Source organism: Panthera pardus, unplaced genomic scaffold, assembly GCF_024362965.1.
Source record: "Panthera pardus isolate Hobbes unplaced genomic scaffold, ASM2436296v1 HiC_scaffold_6, whole genome shotgun sequence".
NCBI classification, from domain to species: domain Eukaryota; kingdom Metazoa; phylum Chordata; class Mammalia; order Carnivora; family Felidae; genus Panthera; species Panthera pardus.
Window position 1 is genome coordinate 14,450,750 of NW_026526991.1, and position 17,505 is coordinate 14,468,254.

A 17,505-nucleotide genomic window follows, 5' to 3' on the forward strand; every position below is an offset into this window, starting at 1 on the left:
AACAGAACCAGCACCATGCCTCTCCTCTGACAATGGCTCCTGCAGGAAGCTACTTACTGCATGATTCCTCGTTAGGTGCTGAGGATTAGATCTTAGCAGTATGGTGGGTGATTAAGAGCTCAGGCTCTAGAATCTAAGTTCTTGGGTTCAAATATAGGCTACTCACTGGCTGTCTGATCTTCATTTGGTTCTTCATTCATTCTGAGCTTCACTTCCATCATCTGTAGAATGAGGTTAGAAGTAGGACCTATCTCATAGGGTCACAGATTGGGTTAAATGAGATAACGTGAATAATATGCTTTGAACAAAGCACTTTAACAAGGTTCCATCAATGACAGTCCCACTTACAACCACTTTTTAGTACACGTGGGTTAAGAAAAACTGAACAATTCATTAAGCCACAATGAACCAGAGAAGTAATCTAGACTTCTCACAGATATCACCCCCCACCTTTATCTTGGTCTTAGAAGAACACTGGATTCAAAGTCCAAAGATTCAACTTCAGGTCTGGCTCTGTGGCCTCCAGCAAGCAACCTCACCTCTCAGCCTTGTTCTACTCATCCAAAAAAGAGAAACAGTGGTATTGGAACCTGCCCTACTTAGCCTTAGGATTCCCGTGAGGTTTAAACAAAATAGTGGATGTGGAAATATTATGTAAAGCGTAAAATGCTGGAGAAATGTTAGCTATTGTGTTAGGACGGCTTTTCTTTCTTGTCCCCCACCGCACCCAGGCTCTCCCCAGCCAGGAAGTCTACCTCCCACCCTTTCTGGCTCTCAGCTACCCTGGAATCTCAGTTGGCTCCCAGAAAGGATTCAGAGCACAGCACAAATTGTCCAAAGGTTGCTTCCAAAGCCTCCGGCAGCTAAGCCTGGCCCCAGCCCTTCCTCCTTGAAAATGTCTGGCCTAATGGGAAGGAATGTGGGCTGGCAGTTGAGTCTCATTCATATCCACAAGCATCCACGGAGTGTCTGCTCTGTGCCAGGCCCTGGGCACTGAGGACCCAGTGGTAGAGCAGGATGGTCTCTGCCCTCAGAAGCTCATAGTCTAGTGGGGAAATAGTCACATCACAGATGAAGACAATAGGATAGGGTAGCACTGTGTCCAGAAGCCCAGAGGAAGGCACTGCACATGATATGGGAGAACCAGAGAAGGCTTCCTGGAGGGAGGGGGAGCATCCAACAGGAGCTCAACCCCCACCAGGTCACAAGTGAAGCCTTCACATCACCAGTGCCTCCTCATCTTGGTGGTCACAGATTTGTCAACACTCTAAGCCAGAAGAAGTTTTAAAATATTCTTTCATTCAGCTGTCATTCTTAAGAGGCCCAGAGAGCTGAGTGGCTTTCTCAGGTCACCCAGGTAGGTCTATGGGACACATTAGGCAGCTTTTATGTGAAGATCAGTGTCTCTTGAGCACCCATTTCCAATCAGATCAGCTCCCTGGAAAAGGACACCAGCTGGTCTTGAAAAAAAAATCCAGAGGGGGATTCTTAGAGCTTCCTTTTCTTCTGCCCATTGTCTTTCCACAGCACTTTATAGTTTACACAGCCTACCATATGCCTCTCAACCTTCCATGTGAAGCCACTATCGTTTAACATATTTTACAGATAAGGAAACTGAGGCTGGACAACAATCCCTAAAATGTGATTCTGGGGCTGGGAAATTGATTTCAGAAGTTAGGGAGCCCTTAGTCAACATCATGATTTGACTTCTAAGTCCATTTTATTACTAAAAGTATGTAACTATTTCCTTGCCCTCTTCTCTTTTCTCTTCTTTTATGACATTGCCTTCTAGAAGCAGAAATTACTGGTTGGCATGTGGCTGAGTGTCGTCTCTGGACAGGTTCTATCCTTTCTGCCTTTTGGCCCTGCCTCTGTCATCCTGCTCTCTCTCTCCATAGCTCACTGTCCTCCTCTCTATGTCTCTCTGAGTCTTTCTCTCCAGTACTTCTCTGTCTCGCTCTCTGTCTCTGTCTCTTTCTCCCCTATTCTCTTCTCCTTCCCTTCTCTGTTTCTCTCTTTCCCCCTCTCTGCCCTGTCTCTATCTCTGTCTTCCTCTCTGCCTTTCTCCCCTACTCTCTCCATCCCTACTCTGTCTCTGTATTTTTTCTCTGTGGTGTCTGTTTCTCTCTCTTTCTTTCCCTCTCTCTCTGCTCTGTCTCTCCAATGCGTATATGTCTGTCTGTGTCTGTCTGTCTGTCTGTCTGTCTCTGTCTCTGTCTCTCCTTTCTCCCCTCCTTGCCCCTTCCCCTGTGCAAGAAGGCTATGCAGGTACTCAGAGGCACCACGTAGCTTTGCTCTGACTAGCCCAGGGCTGCACAGCAGCTGACTCTTGCAGACCTCTCTGGGTTCCCAGCCTCCAGTTCCTGGGCCAGTGGGAGGAGATGCTGCTGAGAAATCTGACAAAGCCCCTGCCCAAAGCTGCACATTCTCTTGGCAAGAAAGGAAGAAGAAGTTTCAGAGAAGAGACAAAAAGGAGGCATCAGTCAGTGACAGTCCCTCCCTCGAACTTGTGGTTTGAGGAAGGGTGGAGTCCACCCCTCCAGATGTGCAGCAGTTTGCAGGAATAGGCAGTGACTTCACAGCCAGCGTAAGTAAGGGGAACGGAGGGTGTGGATGGGGAAACTGGAGTCAGGATTAGTAAAAAAGCAAAGTCCATGCTGTCTATCTGCTCTGGATGAGGAGCTGGGTGCTGGGAGCTCGGGGTTTAGAGGAAGTACTTCTCTGTCTCGCTCTTATCCCCACTTAACTGGTTCCAATCCTGGGTCCTCACACTGTCCTTTTCTGGCTCTTAATTCCTTACCCATCTGATGGGAACCAAGTTTCTTCCCTCATAGAGCAACCATAGCAGTCACTTCTCTAAAATACTTAGCACAGAGTGTGGCAGGGACTGGGCACTGGGAGCACACCAGTCCCTTCCTCCACCTTCCAGAAAGTCTTCCTGGACAAGCCCAAGTCCCACTGCAATCCCGCTGTCTGCTCCCTCCAGCCCTTTGTTGATCTGTATGGCCCAGCAGTCTCCCGCCAGACCTCCTTGCTGCAGCACAGGCAATAGCCACACCATCATCGTCACTGCTATTCCCATTGCTATCGTTAGTCCTCAGACTGTTGTCTGCTGACACCTTGTTTCCTCGCTGACACGGGGAGCCATCACTTCTTGGTGACGGTGCGGAAAAGGAGGCACTCACCAGAGTATTGGGTGAAACCGTGGACTTTAGGGTCAGCTAGATCCAGGCTGGGATTTGACCTTCTCTACTTCTTAGTCATGTGCCTGGGCAATGACGGAACCTATAAAATGGGCATAGTGACAGCAAGATTGGATTCTGAAGATTAAATAGATGAAGAGCTTAGCACAGCAGGCACCCAGTAAGCCCTCTATGAATCAGGGGTCTGTTTGAACTGTTATTACATGGCATTTTAGCTCCCTCGGTACCTAGCACAGTCCTGAGTACAAAGTGCTAGGCATTCACTAAGTAGACATGGAAAGAATGGAACAGCTGTCAAAGAGCAATGACTTCCATTGGTGACTTTGCTATTACATTTTAGTTTGGTGGGGGGGGGGTGGGGCGCTGCTAGGAGTGCTCGTAGTCTCAAACTCAGAAGGGTTTCAGGAAGCAGCTACCCATTTCCACATTTAGAAGGAAAAGATGAGACCCCAAAGAAGGAAAGAGATTTGCTTAAACTTCTGATAAACATGTTCATAGACTTGCTTGTTCTCTATTACAATGAAAGGACATAGCATCTGGACTTCGCTGGTCCCTAACTTTTGAGAGTAGGGGAGTGATGGACAAGCCACTCTCTGACAGCTGGTTTGCACAGAAGAGAGGGAGTGGCCTGGGAGGACCCCAAGTGGGTCACCTCATTAATAATCCCTTCGCCACACTGGCAAAGTATATCCTAGTCTTCATTTGCTCAAGATCACACAACTGGGGTTGCTCACAACCACACAATTCAAGATTCCAGCTGGTGAGTCAGGATTCCAATCTGGGTATGTCGGACCTCAGAACTGGGTTTTTTATGATACCTACTGCCCCTGGATACCACCTAGTAGGAAAGGGGCCCCAAAGGAGAGGCTTGGACCCCAGGAAGACCAAATCACTGCCTCCCACACACACCCAGGGGTGCCTCAGGTAGCTTGAAGTCCAAGAGGGAAGGAGCAGGGCAGAGGTGGGAAAGGTTGACAGTCCAGCTGGGCATTCAAGTTCACCTGTGTCAATTGGTATCTGTGGTGAGGAGGTAGCTGAAGACTTGTCACCTGCGACCCAGGGATGCTGAAAGCCCTCTATCTGCCTGAGGTGGGATAGTGGTTGATCTGCGCAGCTCTTATTTTCAAACACATGAAGACTTTGGTGAAATTCGTGGAACGCATGAGGTTTACATCTTTCCAAACAGGTTGGCAACAACCAACAACAGCTGGCTTAGCCATCAGCTTCTCTCTTCCGTCCCTCTCTTTCCCTAACACTCCCCTCCCTCTCCTCTGCCTTCAGTCATGCTTCCCTGTGTGTTCTGCCCCCGGTGAGAAGGGGATCCAGGCTACTAGCTGGCTTGGGGCACCAGGATAGCTCAGAGTTGTCTGCAGAGGCCAGCCAACGATTGTACTGCTGATGAGATTTTTCCAAAACAGAGCTGGCATATTAAGCATTAGACCCTGTGACTTCCAACATGGGCCCCACCCACCCAACACCCTCCATCAGCCCATAGGAATCCATCAGCAATTTCCTATATTTCCCAAAGCCACATGTGAGGCATACCTTTATACTCATGCAGGGGGTCACTGAAATAGCCTTAAAAATACTGATCATCTCAGGGGCCTGGGTGGCTCAGTCTTTAAGCATCTGACTTCAGCTCAGGTCATGATCTCATTGTTCATGAGTTCGAACCCCACATCAGGTGAGCACCAGCCCCACTCTGGGTGAGCACGAGCCCCACTTCAGGTGAACATGAGCCCTCCTTCAGGCGAACACGAGCTCCACTCTGGGTGAGCCATGCTTCTCTCTCTCCTTCTCTCTCTGTCCCTTCTGGGATTCTCTGTCTCTCCTCCCCTTGCTCACTTGTGCCCCTTCCCTCTGTCTTTCTCTCTTCTCAAAAAAAAAAAAAAAATACTGATTATCTCATATTGATTAACTGATAGATGATTGTAGAAGTCTTTGATTAACCCAAAAGGTTTTATTGACTTGCAGTTATTCATTATTATTTAATAGGCAGTCCGATGTTACTTTAGGTAAGTTACTTAATGTCTCTGATTCCTCCTCTATAAATGGAAGTTATCATACTTCACAGGGCCTTTGTGAGGATTAAAGGAACTAATACTTGTAAAATGCTTAGATCACTTCCAGACACCTGGTAACTTTCCATTGCTAGCTGTTTTTGTGGTTGGTGTTGCTGTTAATGTCATGAGTAGATGGAGTATCTTAAAGCACACTGTGCATTGTGGGAGAGTTGTCAATAATGTAGACTGCTCAGTTTGCAGATGAGAAAATCAACCCAAAGAGATGAAATGGGCTTTGAAATCAGGTAGAGCTACATTCTAATCCCAGCTCACCTGTTTCCTCACTGGGCAACCTTCAGTGGCTTGCTTTTCTTCTCCGAGCCTCTGTGTCCTTATCTGTAAAGTGGCATAGAACATGTCTCTGCTTGGTCCAAGAGTAGCATTCAAACACCTTCAAACAGCTTCCATGGTGATGATTATCACACCACTTCCCATTCCCCCTGACCTTTCTCCCTTTCCTTCACTGCTGAGCTAGCTAGACAGTTTGCTTTGACCAGGTCTTTTGCCCTTTCTGTGCACTGCTTTTCTGAAAGTTTCTGGAAGATCCCATGAGAGTGCAAGCTGAGGCATAGGAGCCATTGTGGGCTGTGTGGTCAGGTGCCTAGAGCTTTAACTTCCTATCTGGTAAAATGGGAAGTTTTAAACTAGCAAGATAATTATGTGGCTTAAAAAACTAATTTCATATTTGCTTTATCATATTTATCAAGTAAGAGTTTGGAACCCTTGGCTTGGGTCACTGCTATCATCTGGTTATTACAAACCTTGGAGGGGACACCTGGGTAGCTCAGTCGGTTAAGTTTCTGATTCTTGGTTTCAGCTCAGGTCATGATCTCACGGTTTGTGAACTCAAACCGCATCAGCTCTGTGCTGACAGTGTGGAGCCTGCTTGGTATTCTCTCTCTCTCTCTCTCTCTCTCTCTCTCTCTCTCTCTCTCTCTCCCCCTACCTACCTCTCTCCCTCTCTCTCTGCCCCTCCCCCACATGTGTTCTCTCTCTCTCTCTCCCTCTTTCTCTCTCCCCAAAAATAAATAAACTTAATACAAAAATTGTAATTAAATAAATAAAATAAAAATAACATACCTTAGAGAGGATGTTCCCTAAAGAGACCCTGTGAGAAATCCACCCATAAAGTGAATTCCATCTCCTGCTAATTTATCTGTGGGCAAATAAAGGTCGGTACTAATGCTGAGAGTTCTGTTTAATAATAAAAAATAGAAGCCTGTCCCACAAGGGCAGAACTCACACTATTGTGGTACAGTAGTTAAGAACTGAGCTCTAGAGTTAGAACCCTTGGGTTTGAATCCAAGATCTGGCACTTTCTGCAACTTGCATAACCTCCCTCTGCCTCAGTTTCTTCATCTGTAAAATAGGCACAGTTTCAGTGTGGGGGCTGAATGAGCTAACCAACATAAAATGCTGAGAACAGTTACCATGTATGTACCAGCCTGTCATTGTCACCTCTTCTCCATGCCCCTCCTCCCCAGTGAAAGACATTTGGAACCTATTCTTGATTCCCAGAATAAAGACTAGACTCTCCCTTGTTCTCAGCCACATGGAAATAAAATTAGCGGAAGCCAGAATGGGAACATTTATCTACAGAACCACCATAGTGGGTCCAAACCTTCTCCTTCCATCCTTTGCTGCCCCTCCCAGGACTGTTATCTTTAGTTCTCAGAAAAGCCCAAGGTTGTAGTGGATTATCAAGGCCATCACATCTGACCACTTTGGTTACTGGGTTGTGTTTGCTAACCTCCCTTCAAAGCCACCCTCCCATTGGCCCTTGAGTGCTTTCAATGACAATAATTTGTCACAACCTGCCCTTTCCTCATTCCCCTTGGGACTGTCTCCTTACTCCTCAGACCCCCTCACATTGTCTCCAGCTGCACCTCTATCCCACAAGCCTTATATTCCAGCCACAGTCCTGGTCTCATTGTAAATGTTGCACTGTTTTCTGGCTCCATTACTTTGAATGTGCTATTCCCTCTCTCTTCCATTCTCTGACTGACAGCCTCCTACACATTCCCTGACTCTGATCAAAACCTGTCTCCTCCAAGAGCCTTGCCAGGTCTCCCAATGGGCTTCAGGGTTTCCGAGCTCCATTCTCCAAATTTCTCCAACACTTCTGTCTCCTCCATTAGTGGCAACCTCTTAATTACTTTCAACATTGTTGGGGCGCCTGGGTGGCTCAGTCAGTTAGTTGGGTGTCCAACTTCGGCTCAGGTCATGATTTCACGGCTTGTGAGTTCGAGCCCTGTGTCGGGCTCTGTGTTGACAGCTCAGAGCCTGGAGCCTGCTTCAGATCCTGTCCCTGTCTTTGTCTGCCCCTCCCCTGCTCACACACTGTTTCTCTCTAATACAAATGAACATTAAAAAATAAAATTAAATGAAATGTATTTTCAACATCGTACGCCCCAGCCCCCAGACCTAATTTAACACCTGCAAAGAAGAGGTACCTGGAAACTATTTACCCAGTGACCACATGAGGGCTGAACTGGTTGTTAAGTCCACCAATTGGTGCAAATTCCATCTCTCTTCACACAGCTGCCCTTCAAATATATGAAGATAGTCCTCCAGGTTCCTGTAAATCTTCTCTTCTCCAAGTTGACATCCCCAGTTCTGCATTCCTTTCTTTATATGATGTCGTTTCAAGTCCCCCTTCAACCCTGTCACTCTCTTCTGGACAAATTCCAGGTCTTCCCTGTCCTTCGCAAGTCTGTCTTCCAAAGCTGAACCCTAGTCCCTGTGGTGACCTGGCATGTGCAGGGGTGGCAGGACTGTTTTCCCATGTCTGGGTATGAAGCGGCTTATAGTGTGAAAGAGTACAGGCATTAGAAACAGTTGGATGTGGGTTCAGACTCTGCCATTGGTATCCATCAGCCATGTAACCAGGCTGATGTAACTCAAAATATTCAACAGCTGGCATGGCCCAGGAATTCACCAGTCAACTATAGCTTTATAGAGAAGGCAGAAAGCCCCTGCTGTGCCTAATGGTATTGTTTTAGCTTTTGAACCACAGGATGGGAGTGAAGACGAGGTAGTCAGAGTGGTAGCTAATTAATAACCACTACAGAAATACCTAAATAATGTAACAGTTAGTACAGCCATACCTGCATGTACCAGGTGGCTGTGAGTTCTGGCTGTCACCAGATTCAAATGACTTCAATGCTCTGAGCCTTGGTTTCTTCATCTATGATATGGAGTGGGAAGCAGTACCTATTTGGGGGTCTCTGAAGGGACACAAAAAGTAACACCCCTCTTTTCTGACAAAATTCAGAAGTAATGAAGGAATAAGGAAAAAGAATGAGCAGATAGCAATGAAAATATCACCTTTACTACTCTGAGAATGGCTAGAAGGTTGGGCTTGTATGCGCAGGTGAGCGGGCTCCTAACTGACCCTAGGATTAGACCCATTCACCTTCAAGGTTACAGGCTGCACCAGACCAGGTTCAGCCTCCCCCAACAGTGCAGCCACCACCTAAGACTCCAGCTCTGCCTCTGTCATACCTTATGCTCCAGCCACACTGAGCTTTCTGACAGTCTCTAAACATGCCAAGCCCTCTAAATAACCCCATGCCTTGCCTACTGTTCTTTATGGAACGTTCTGTCCTTCATGTCTCTGGCTAACAACCTCTTATTCACTTATTAATACTAGCTTACATGTTCCCTCTTCCAAAGCCTAAGCCTACCTATAAACTTAAATTGGGGGCTCTGGACATCACACTTCATCCTGAGTGCAATTGGGAGCAAGCTATTCGGAATAACCTGATGGGATTCGTTTTTTACAGGAGATCAGATTCCAGGAAGAACTTTCTTCATATTCATCGTCATGCAGCAAGAGCTTCCTTTTGGCACCCTGCATTTACTAATGGGGAGGGAGAGAAGAAGTCTCCTTGGGGCCCCTTTTCTTTCCCATCCAGTACATTTAAAGGCCTTTCGATTTCTATTTCCCATGTGAGCCCTGTGTTTCTTGCCCCTTGATGAAATAAGTGTGGATTCTACTTTCTTCAGACTTGTTCAAATGTTTGTATTATCTCTGGTAAAAGAATTGCTTAGGCCTGAGAATTCTGCCTCCAAGGGAAAGTCTTTTTGGCTCATAGGTCATTAACAAATCCAGAGCCCACTGGAGCCTGCGTATCTCTTAAGTATGTAGATAAACTAGAAAGGTAAGAAATTTGAGGAACTGTCAGATGTGAGTGCTTAGTGCACAGTGCCTGGAGCAGAGTAAACATTAAATGGCATTAGTTGTGGTTATCATTACTGTATTAGTCAGGACAATTGATGTTCAAATGCTACAACAGACTAACTCTTGAAATCTCAGTGGCTTACCACAATAAAGACTAATTTCTTGCTCATGTGACCTCTGATGTGGGTCAGGCAGTTCTCCCCATCTGGTAACTACACCATGTAGAACAGGTAGTCTCTACAGTCACCACAATAGGAAAGAAGGGAGAGATGGAGGAGGTACCTCAGCTCTTAACTGTTTCCACCCGGAAGTGATGTCCCAAACCCTCTGCGCATAGTCTATTGGCCAGAACTGGTCCAAGGGCCCAAGCCTGGCTTCAGGAGAGGATGGGAAATGTGGGGAAGCACTGGGGTATTTGATGGTTAATAGCATCTCTGCCATAATTATTTAGGTGGGTTAGAATAGGTTGTTTCCTCACCCCATTTCAAGGACGATTTGGGAACAATGAGACCATCTATAGAAAAGATTCAAAGGGCTTTACTCAGTCGCGGTACTTAGCCCCACTATTCCTTAGTTTCCTCTTTGGCAAAATGGAAAATACTAAGAGTACCTACCTCAAGAGATTGTTCTGGGTGATGAATATGACAATATATAGGATGGGGCTGACCTAGAATGATTGCTCTGTAAAAATATCAGTTGGGTCTGGAGCTCGTTTTGGGTCTGTAACATCATTGAATGTGTTAAATTTAGCATACACATAAACCCAGAACTGTTGTTTGCAATTCTCTTCCTATGCTTCTGTAGCTGTTTTTTTTTTTTGTTTGTTTGTTTTTGTTTTTTGGATCCATTGATTTATTTCCAGAGAGCTATGTCTGCTTGCTTAATGATGTGACCAGGACCTAGCACATTGCCTGGCCCTAATCTGGTAATCAGTACATGTTTGAGTTTGGCATTAAAGAATGCACAGGCTTCAAGCAAGTAAGAAAGGGACTGGCTGGGTCTATGAGCCTCTTTCAAAGGAGGCTACATGATATGCTGGAAATCTGGGCCCTTGGGTTCCCAAAATATTAAATACTCTGCTTCTGACTTGCAGCATAATGCTGACCAAATTGCTTCCATTCCTGCCTCTGTTTCTCTATCTGTAAAATGGGAGATAGTAGAGCATGATTCTCAAGACATAGATTCTAGAATCAGACTGCCCTGATTCAAATATTTGTTCCAACTTTTACACTGTGTTTGGAGGCAATTACATGATCTCTCTTGAGCCTCAGTTTTCCTATCCATGAAAAGAGCATACTAATAGTACTTATAAGATTGTTGTGGGAATTTGGGAAGAAAATCTGTACAAATTATTAGCATTCTGTACAAATTATTAGCATGTATTGTTTTATAAGTATCCAATAATGTTGGGAAATATTATTAGAATGAGGGGGGGAGGTATTCTATACTACAGAATACTATTCAGCAACAAAAGAGAATTAACTATTGATACAAGCAACAATATAAATGAATTTCAAAAACTAGGCTGAGCAAAAGAAGTCAGATGCAAAAGTACAAACTAATTCTATTTGTATGAAACTCTAGAAAAGACTAGCCTAATCTACTGTGGCAGAAAAACCAGGTAAGTGCTTAAGGCCTGGAGTATGCGGTCTGTGATGATTAATGCTTTGTGTCAACTTGACTGGGCCAAGGGATGCCCAGATAGCTGATAAAACACTCTTTCAGAGTGTGTCTGTGAGGATCTTTCCAGAAGACATTAGCATTCGAATTGGTAGACTAAGTGAACAAGATCCCGCAAAAAGGCAGAGGAAGGGGGAATTTGTTCTCTTTACCTGAGCTGGGATATTCTTCTTCTCCTGCCCTCCTCCTTTGGCGCTCCTGGCTCTTGGACATCCAGAATCGGATGGGGACTTATACCATCAGCTCCCCATGTTCTCAAGCCCTTGGACTTGGGTTAAATTACACCACTGTCTGTCCTAGGTCTCCAGTTTGCAGATGGAAGGTTATGAGAGTTATTGCCTCCATAACTGCATGAGTCAGTTCCTATGATGAATTTCCTTTTATGTCTATCTGTATATATCCTATTGGTTCTGTTTCCCTGGAGAATCCTGACTAATATGGAGTCTCACTGTAAAAGGGGCACAATGGAATTTGGGGATCATGGAAGTGTTCTATATTCTGATTGTGAGAATAGTCACATGGATGGATCCATTTGTGGACACTCCCAGACCTGAATACTTAAAATCAATGCTTCTTTCACATGTAAATTGTACTTCAGCAAAGTAGATTTTAAAACTAAAATAACAAATAACTTTAAACAGTTGGGCTAGATGAGTTCTAAGTCCAATTCTCGGAGATCATGACAGGTATGGCCCTGTTCCATCCTCCAAATAGGACTTGCAGGCCAGGAGCCCTTTTTCTCCATCCTCCCTTCCTCTAGGCCACCTTTGCACATCTTGGTCCCATTCTCTGCCCTCAGGTCAGCCAACTGCAGCTCTCTGCTGTTTCAGTAAACCAAGATAAGGATGCAGGCTGGAGCAGTATGAGGCCTTAGACATGAGTCGGAGACCCAGCTATTAGCTCATAATGGCGATGAAAATGTTTGCAGCCCCTACTCACCAGTGGGCTGGGGGACCCAGTGACCCTTCTGGCTGCTAGAGTCTGCTGACCATGATTCACAAGCCAGTGTGGGAGGCAGCAGAGGAGTCAGCTGATGGTGACACTTCAGGATCTGGCCTTCTTTTTCTGATCATTAGCAACTATGTTGGGAATAAGACAGGGCCCCGTTTAGCTAATCAGAACTTCCAGGGCTAGATATGGAGAGAAGCTAGAAAGGAGATGGGAAGGTACCAGCCTGTGCTAGGTGATTTACACAAATTATTTTGCTTCCCACTGTGACATTATGGGTTTGAACTACTAATTGTAGTAATCATAATAACAGCTAGCATTAATTGAGGATTTACTTTGTGCCAGTCCCTTCCTTAAAGGACTTTATATTCATTATCTCAAGCTAACTTATATAACAATTATATGGCATAGATACCATCGTTATCCTCATTTTTCTGGTTAAAAAATTGGGTCAGGTTTTGGGTCAGGGCACAGAGAGAGGGCACTTGCCCATCTCACAGCTTTTAAGTGGCAGAGTTGGGACTTGAACCTACTTCATCTGATGCCAGAGCCTGCAGAACGCAGATGCCTTGATGTCCTATCCTTCAGCACATACAAAACAGGTAACCAGAACCAGAGTCCTCTGTGAATGCTTCCACAGGAAGATACAGGAATGTGGCCTTCCCCTGCTTCTGCCTCCCAAATCTTGTACAGGTGCACATAATCAGGGAGACCTAAACCACACTTAGACTCTAGCTCAAAAAGATGTCTATGGATATAGTTTTAGCTTTTCCTGATTCTTTCAGAACAAGCAAACATATTAGAATGAACGTGGAATGGATACGAAAGACCTTATCTACCCTGAGAGTCAACTTTGAGTGCAACTTTGAGTCAAAGACCACGGAGGAGATGCATGGAGTATTAGGTGGGACTCTTGGATAAGAAAACACAGAAACCAATGTAAGGAAGCATGCTTAGTCAGAGATTTAGCCTAAGACGCATAGGGAGTATCTCATGGAATCCAGAGACAACAATAAGTTCAGAAATGGTCTAGAATCAGGAGACATTCTCGCCTCTGGTCTCATCCCTGCTCTGTGCATTTGCTTTATCTTTCTTCTACCTTGAAAGATGGGCTTCCTCTGCTTCTCAGATCCATGCAGCATGAAGCATGCCTGCCCTTGCAAGGCCAGCCTCATACCGTAATTGTCTGTTTGTCTGTCAGTCTCTCTCTCTCTCTGTCTCCCTTCCTCCCTCTACCAATTCCAAGTGCCTAGAGTATTGATTTGGTTGAGCTTGGGTCAGTGCCTGCCCCTGGTCATATGTATGAAAGCTGGAATAGCTGGGAATATATTATGTATAACAGCAGCTGCCCTTCCCCTCTCCCCACCTATTCCCTGCTTCTGGAGATAAAGGTGGGCAGTTAAGATGGTGGGGAGGGAGAAGTTTTTGGTCTTGGTTTGGCTACAAACACTCCCCAAAATATATCTTACATATATGTATCCACTATACACCATTCACTGGCCTAATCAAGGCTCAGGGATTTTTTAGATTACTCCTATGTGAAAAGATGCCCCCAAGTTGTTGACATTGAGACACCAGACAAGGGATTATATCTATTCACCTAGCTCAGGCCTTTTAAGGCAGCAGATTCAGCCACTCTGTATATACCCACAGACCATGGCAGCAATAACCCTAGAGAATCTACGTTTATTTTTGGACCTTTTCTCATTCAAATGACATCTCTGGAGTCTTGGCGCTTTACTCAACTCAATCCTGGCTTCTGGCCCTTTAGACTAATTGTCAGTTTTTGGTCTCCACACTGTACATTTCTGTTCTCTCAACCAGGCTTTGACTAGGCTTGGCCATGTGCTCCTATAGTGTCCCTCCATGTCCAGAGTGTCTCCAGGAAAGCCATAGCCCACTACCTTAAAACTAACCTCCAGCTCTTGTTGTCCAGCAGCCTGGCTGGACCAGTCTGAGATGCCCAGGTTGAAGACCTTAAGAACATCCCATGGGCTTTGGCCATTTGTATTTAGCCAAACTCTTGGGCTTTGGTTCAGCATTCTGTGAGTTTGAAATCTACACCAAACCCTGTGCCAGATGAAGGAACACAGAGATGAAGAATATAAGGCTGTTGCCTTCAAGAAGATCACAGATATGGCAAAGGTGGAGCTCCAGCAGGCACTGACCATGTTCAGCATTAAATAGCAACCAAAAGGAACTGCTCCCCTGTGCCCAGACAGCCAAAGGAGAACTCATGAAGGCCCAGAATATCAGAGATAATTCTGATTCTGGCATAAGAAGCTGGAAGATAAGAAGTCTTTGTTAGTTCCTCCTTCATGGGTACAATGAGGTATTCATGCTATTCCCCTCGGGACTTGGGAAGTCTTTTAGGCCCAAGAAAGGTCTGTGCGTCATCATAATTGTGTAATATGGCTGCCCTCTTTCCGCCCCACCCCTTGACATATCCTGGTCAGGCAAGTTAAAGTTCTGTTGATGCGCTAACTGTTGTGGCCACCATCAATCACACTTCCTTCAGTGGTCTTTGATATGGCCTTCCAAAGAGCTGGAAATCTGGGGACCACTTCCTTCCATCGATCTCACCCCCTATTTTCTGCCACCATGTAAAGGGATTGATTCCATTTAAAGGCATTGTGACGTGAGGACAAGGCACAGCCTCAGAAGTTTAACTTCCCTGAGTCTGAATCACTTACCAGCCATGAAGGCTTGGACAATTTTCTTAACCTCAGAACCTCAGGATTTTGTTTTGTCTTGTTTTTGTCCAATGTGGAAAATAAGACTTATGGAACAGCTTCATAGAGTTGATATCCAGATTAAATGGAACAGCATAGGTAAAATCCCCAGCACTTTACTGACACCTAGCCGATGCCCAATAAATATAGTTGCCACTTATCGGTTCTAGGCAGGTTTGGTGAAATAAATGGACATATCGAGCCCCACGTTGGGCTCTGTGCTGACAACATGGAGCCTGCTTGATATTCTGTCTCCCTCCCTTGGTATTCTGCCCCTTCCCCACTTGCCCTCTATATCTCTATCAAAATAAATAAAAATAAAACTTAAAAAAAAAGAGAGAAAGAAAGAAAGAAAGAAAGAAAGAAAGAAAGAAAGAAAGAAAGAAAAAGAAAGAAAGAAAGAAAGAGACGTGGTCCCCACCTTTGAGAAACTTAGGGTCTTTTCTCCATATTTATGACTCTCTTCTGTTTTGTCCCCCTCCCTGTGTTTATATTATTTTTGTTTCCCTTCCTTTATGTTCATCTGTTTTGTCTCTTAAAGTCCTCATATGAGTGAAGTCACATGATTTTTGTCTTTCTCTGACTGACTAATTTCACTTAGCATAATACCCTCCAGTTCCATCCATGTAGTTGCAAATGGCAAGGTTTCATTCTTTTTGATTGGGCTAAATGGGTAAGGGGCGCTAAGGAATCTACTCCTGAAATCATTGTTGCACTATATGCTAACTAATCTGGATGTAAGTTTTAAAAAATAAAAAATTAAATTAAAAAAAAGAAACTTAGGATCGTTATCATAAAGATAGGTGGTTCCTTATCATAAATATGAGTGATTAGGCCCACCTGTATGAAACATCCCCATCTGTAAATTGGGCAATAAGATCTACCTCATATGATGTATAGACACTGTTAACCCCCACTTTACCAATAAGATGATGAAGCACAGAAAGACTTAGTGACTCATCTGTGGTCATGGAGCTGGGAAGCAGTAGAGCTAGGATTTGAACCTGCTCTCTGGCTCCAGAGCCCATGTTCCTGCCGCTCCATTCTGCTACCTGCATCATCTTACTGAGCTAAGTGAATGGGAGGAGTCACCAGGAAGCCGAAGGTGGTGGAAAGAGAGTTGGATTTGCAGTCAGGAAGGTTGGAATCTGACTTCACAGTGATGGTAGCTGTGGGCAGATCACTCCATTTCCTTATTAGCAAATGACACGAATAACAACTTATGCCTGAGAGTTCCTACATAGATCTCATTAGACCCATTGGTTCAACACATGGTTGTCAGAAGCCTGCAGTGTGTCAGACACTGTCCTAGGTGCTGGGGATGAAGCTTGAGCAAGAGACAGGAGCTGGTCTCAGATCAGGTCCCTGCCCTGCTGTCTAATGAGAGAATAAGATCATGTGCTTGGAAGTGCGTCCTAAACACAAGTTTGTCGTTAGTGTTAAGCAAGTGGAAAGTGCTTGCAGCTCTTCTGATTAAAACAAAACAACAATAACCCTAACAGGTACAATGTATGAAGCATTTTCTCTGCACCAGGCACAATGTTAAGCTCTTTGTGTGGTTCTTCTACAGCAGTCCCCTCAAAATATCGCATGAAGCGATCATAATTGGTTCCCATTTTACACAGGAAAAAACTGAGGCCTGGAGAGGTTATTAATTAACAGCCAGTTAAGCACTGGAGCTGGTTTTCAAACATAGGTGGTCTGCCTTCAGAGCCTCTAGTCCTAAATATCACATCATGTGGCTTCCACTTCATGTTACTGCTGCTTCTGGTTATTTGTATCTCAGGAATATATTTAGAAACATCTGGAAGTCTTGTAAAGGGCTTTATCGTTAAGTATGGGGAATTTAGCCCACAAGCCTCCATCGTCTAGTCAAGCCTGGCCTTGATCCTGCACCTACTTTAAACATAAAGACAGATGCTCAGCTGAAGGGCTGGGGAGCAGAGCGCCATGGCATTCACTGGCGAGATCTCCCAGCCTTGGCAGTTACCTCACCACTGGCCTTTACATCACTGCTGGCCAAGCCAAGTGCCTGGGTTGTGTCCTGAATCTAAAAGCCTGACCATAGGCTTTTATGAAGCTGTATCTTGCTGAGAACTTCCTGGGCATTACCTCACTTGTCCTCTATCAACTTCCCCAGAAACTGTGGCTGGCAGCCTCATCCTAGATTTATAGATTGTGGAGCAGTAGGCTCCAGAAACAGGAAGTGACCTTTTCAAGTTGTCCTCGTACAGGTGGGTACAGGGATGTGACTCTTAATCCCCCAAATGTCATCCACAGCATTAATGGCCAGAGACCTCAGATCACACCACTAGGGGCAGCAGAGGTCAGACAGGAAGTCTATGGAAGCCTTTTAATCCAAGACCCTCACCCTGCATGGTGTTGCATTCATTCTTTTACTGCACAGATATTTATTGATCACCTACTATGTGCCTCAGTAGGCACTAGGGATAGCAAGGTGGATAAGGCCGATGCAATTCCTGCTCTTACAGAACTCAAAAGGCCGGCAAGGAATAGACCTGGTTAACGAGTAATTACAACTGTGATGCATATTATGAAGAGAACAGCACAGAGGGCTCTGGGACCACACATTAGGTGACATACCTTGTGCAGGACATCAGAAGAGACCATCGTCGAAAGTGGTGTTTGTGGTGACACATAGGATGAGGGTGATTGTTTCAGGTGAAGAGGAGAGA

The 17,505-nt window shown here is 45.1% G+C and overlaps 1 protein-coding gene and 2 long non-coding RNA genes across 4 annotated transcripts in view; 2 read left to right on the top strand and 1 right to left on the bottom strand.

The window, feature by feature from the left end:
• SYN3 (synapsin III) overlaps positions 1-17,505 on the top strand; it is a 466,097-nt gene that overhangs the window by 262,496 nt on the left and 186,096 nt on the right. The window lies entirely within an intron of this gene.
• LOC109265477 (uncharacterized) lies at positions 2,959-11,784 on the bottom strand. Its single transcript, XR_002079204.2, has 3 exons — positions 11,282-11,784; positions 5,540-5,602; positions 2,959-3,285 (listed from the first exon to the last, which is right to left on the bottom strand). It is a non-coding gene; the product is annotated as an uncharacterized LOC109265477 (long non-coding RNA).
• LOC109265479 (uncharacterized) lies at positions 11,941-13,238 on the top strand. Its single transcript, XR_002079207.2, has 3 exons — positions 11,941-12,312; positions 12,578-12,679; positions 12,863-13,238. It is a non-coding gene; the product is annotated as an uncharacterized LOC109265479 (long non-coding RNA).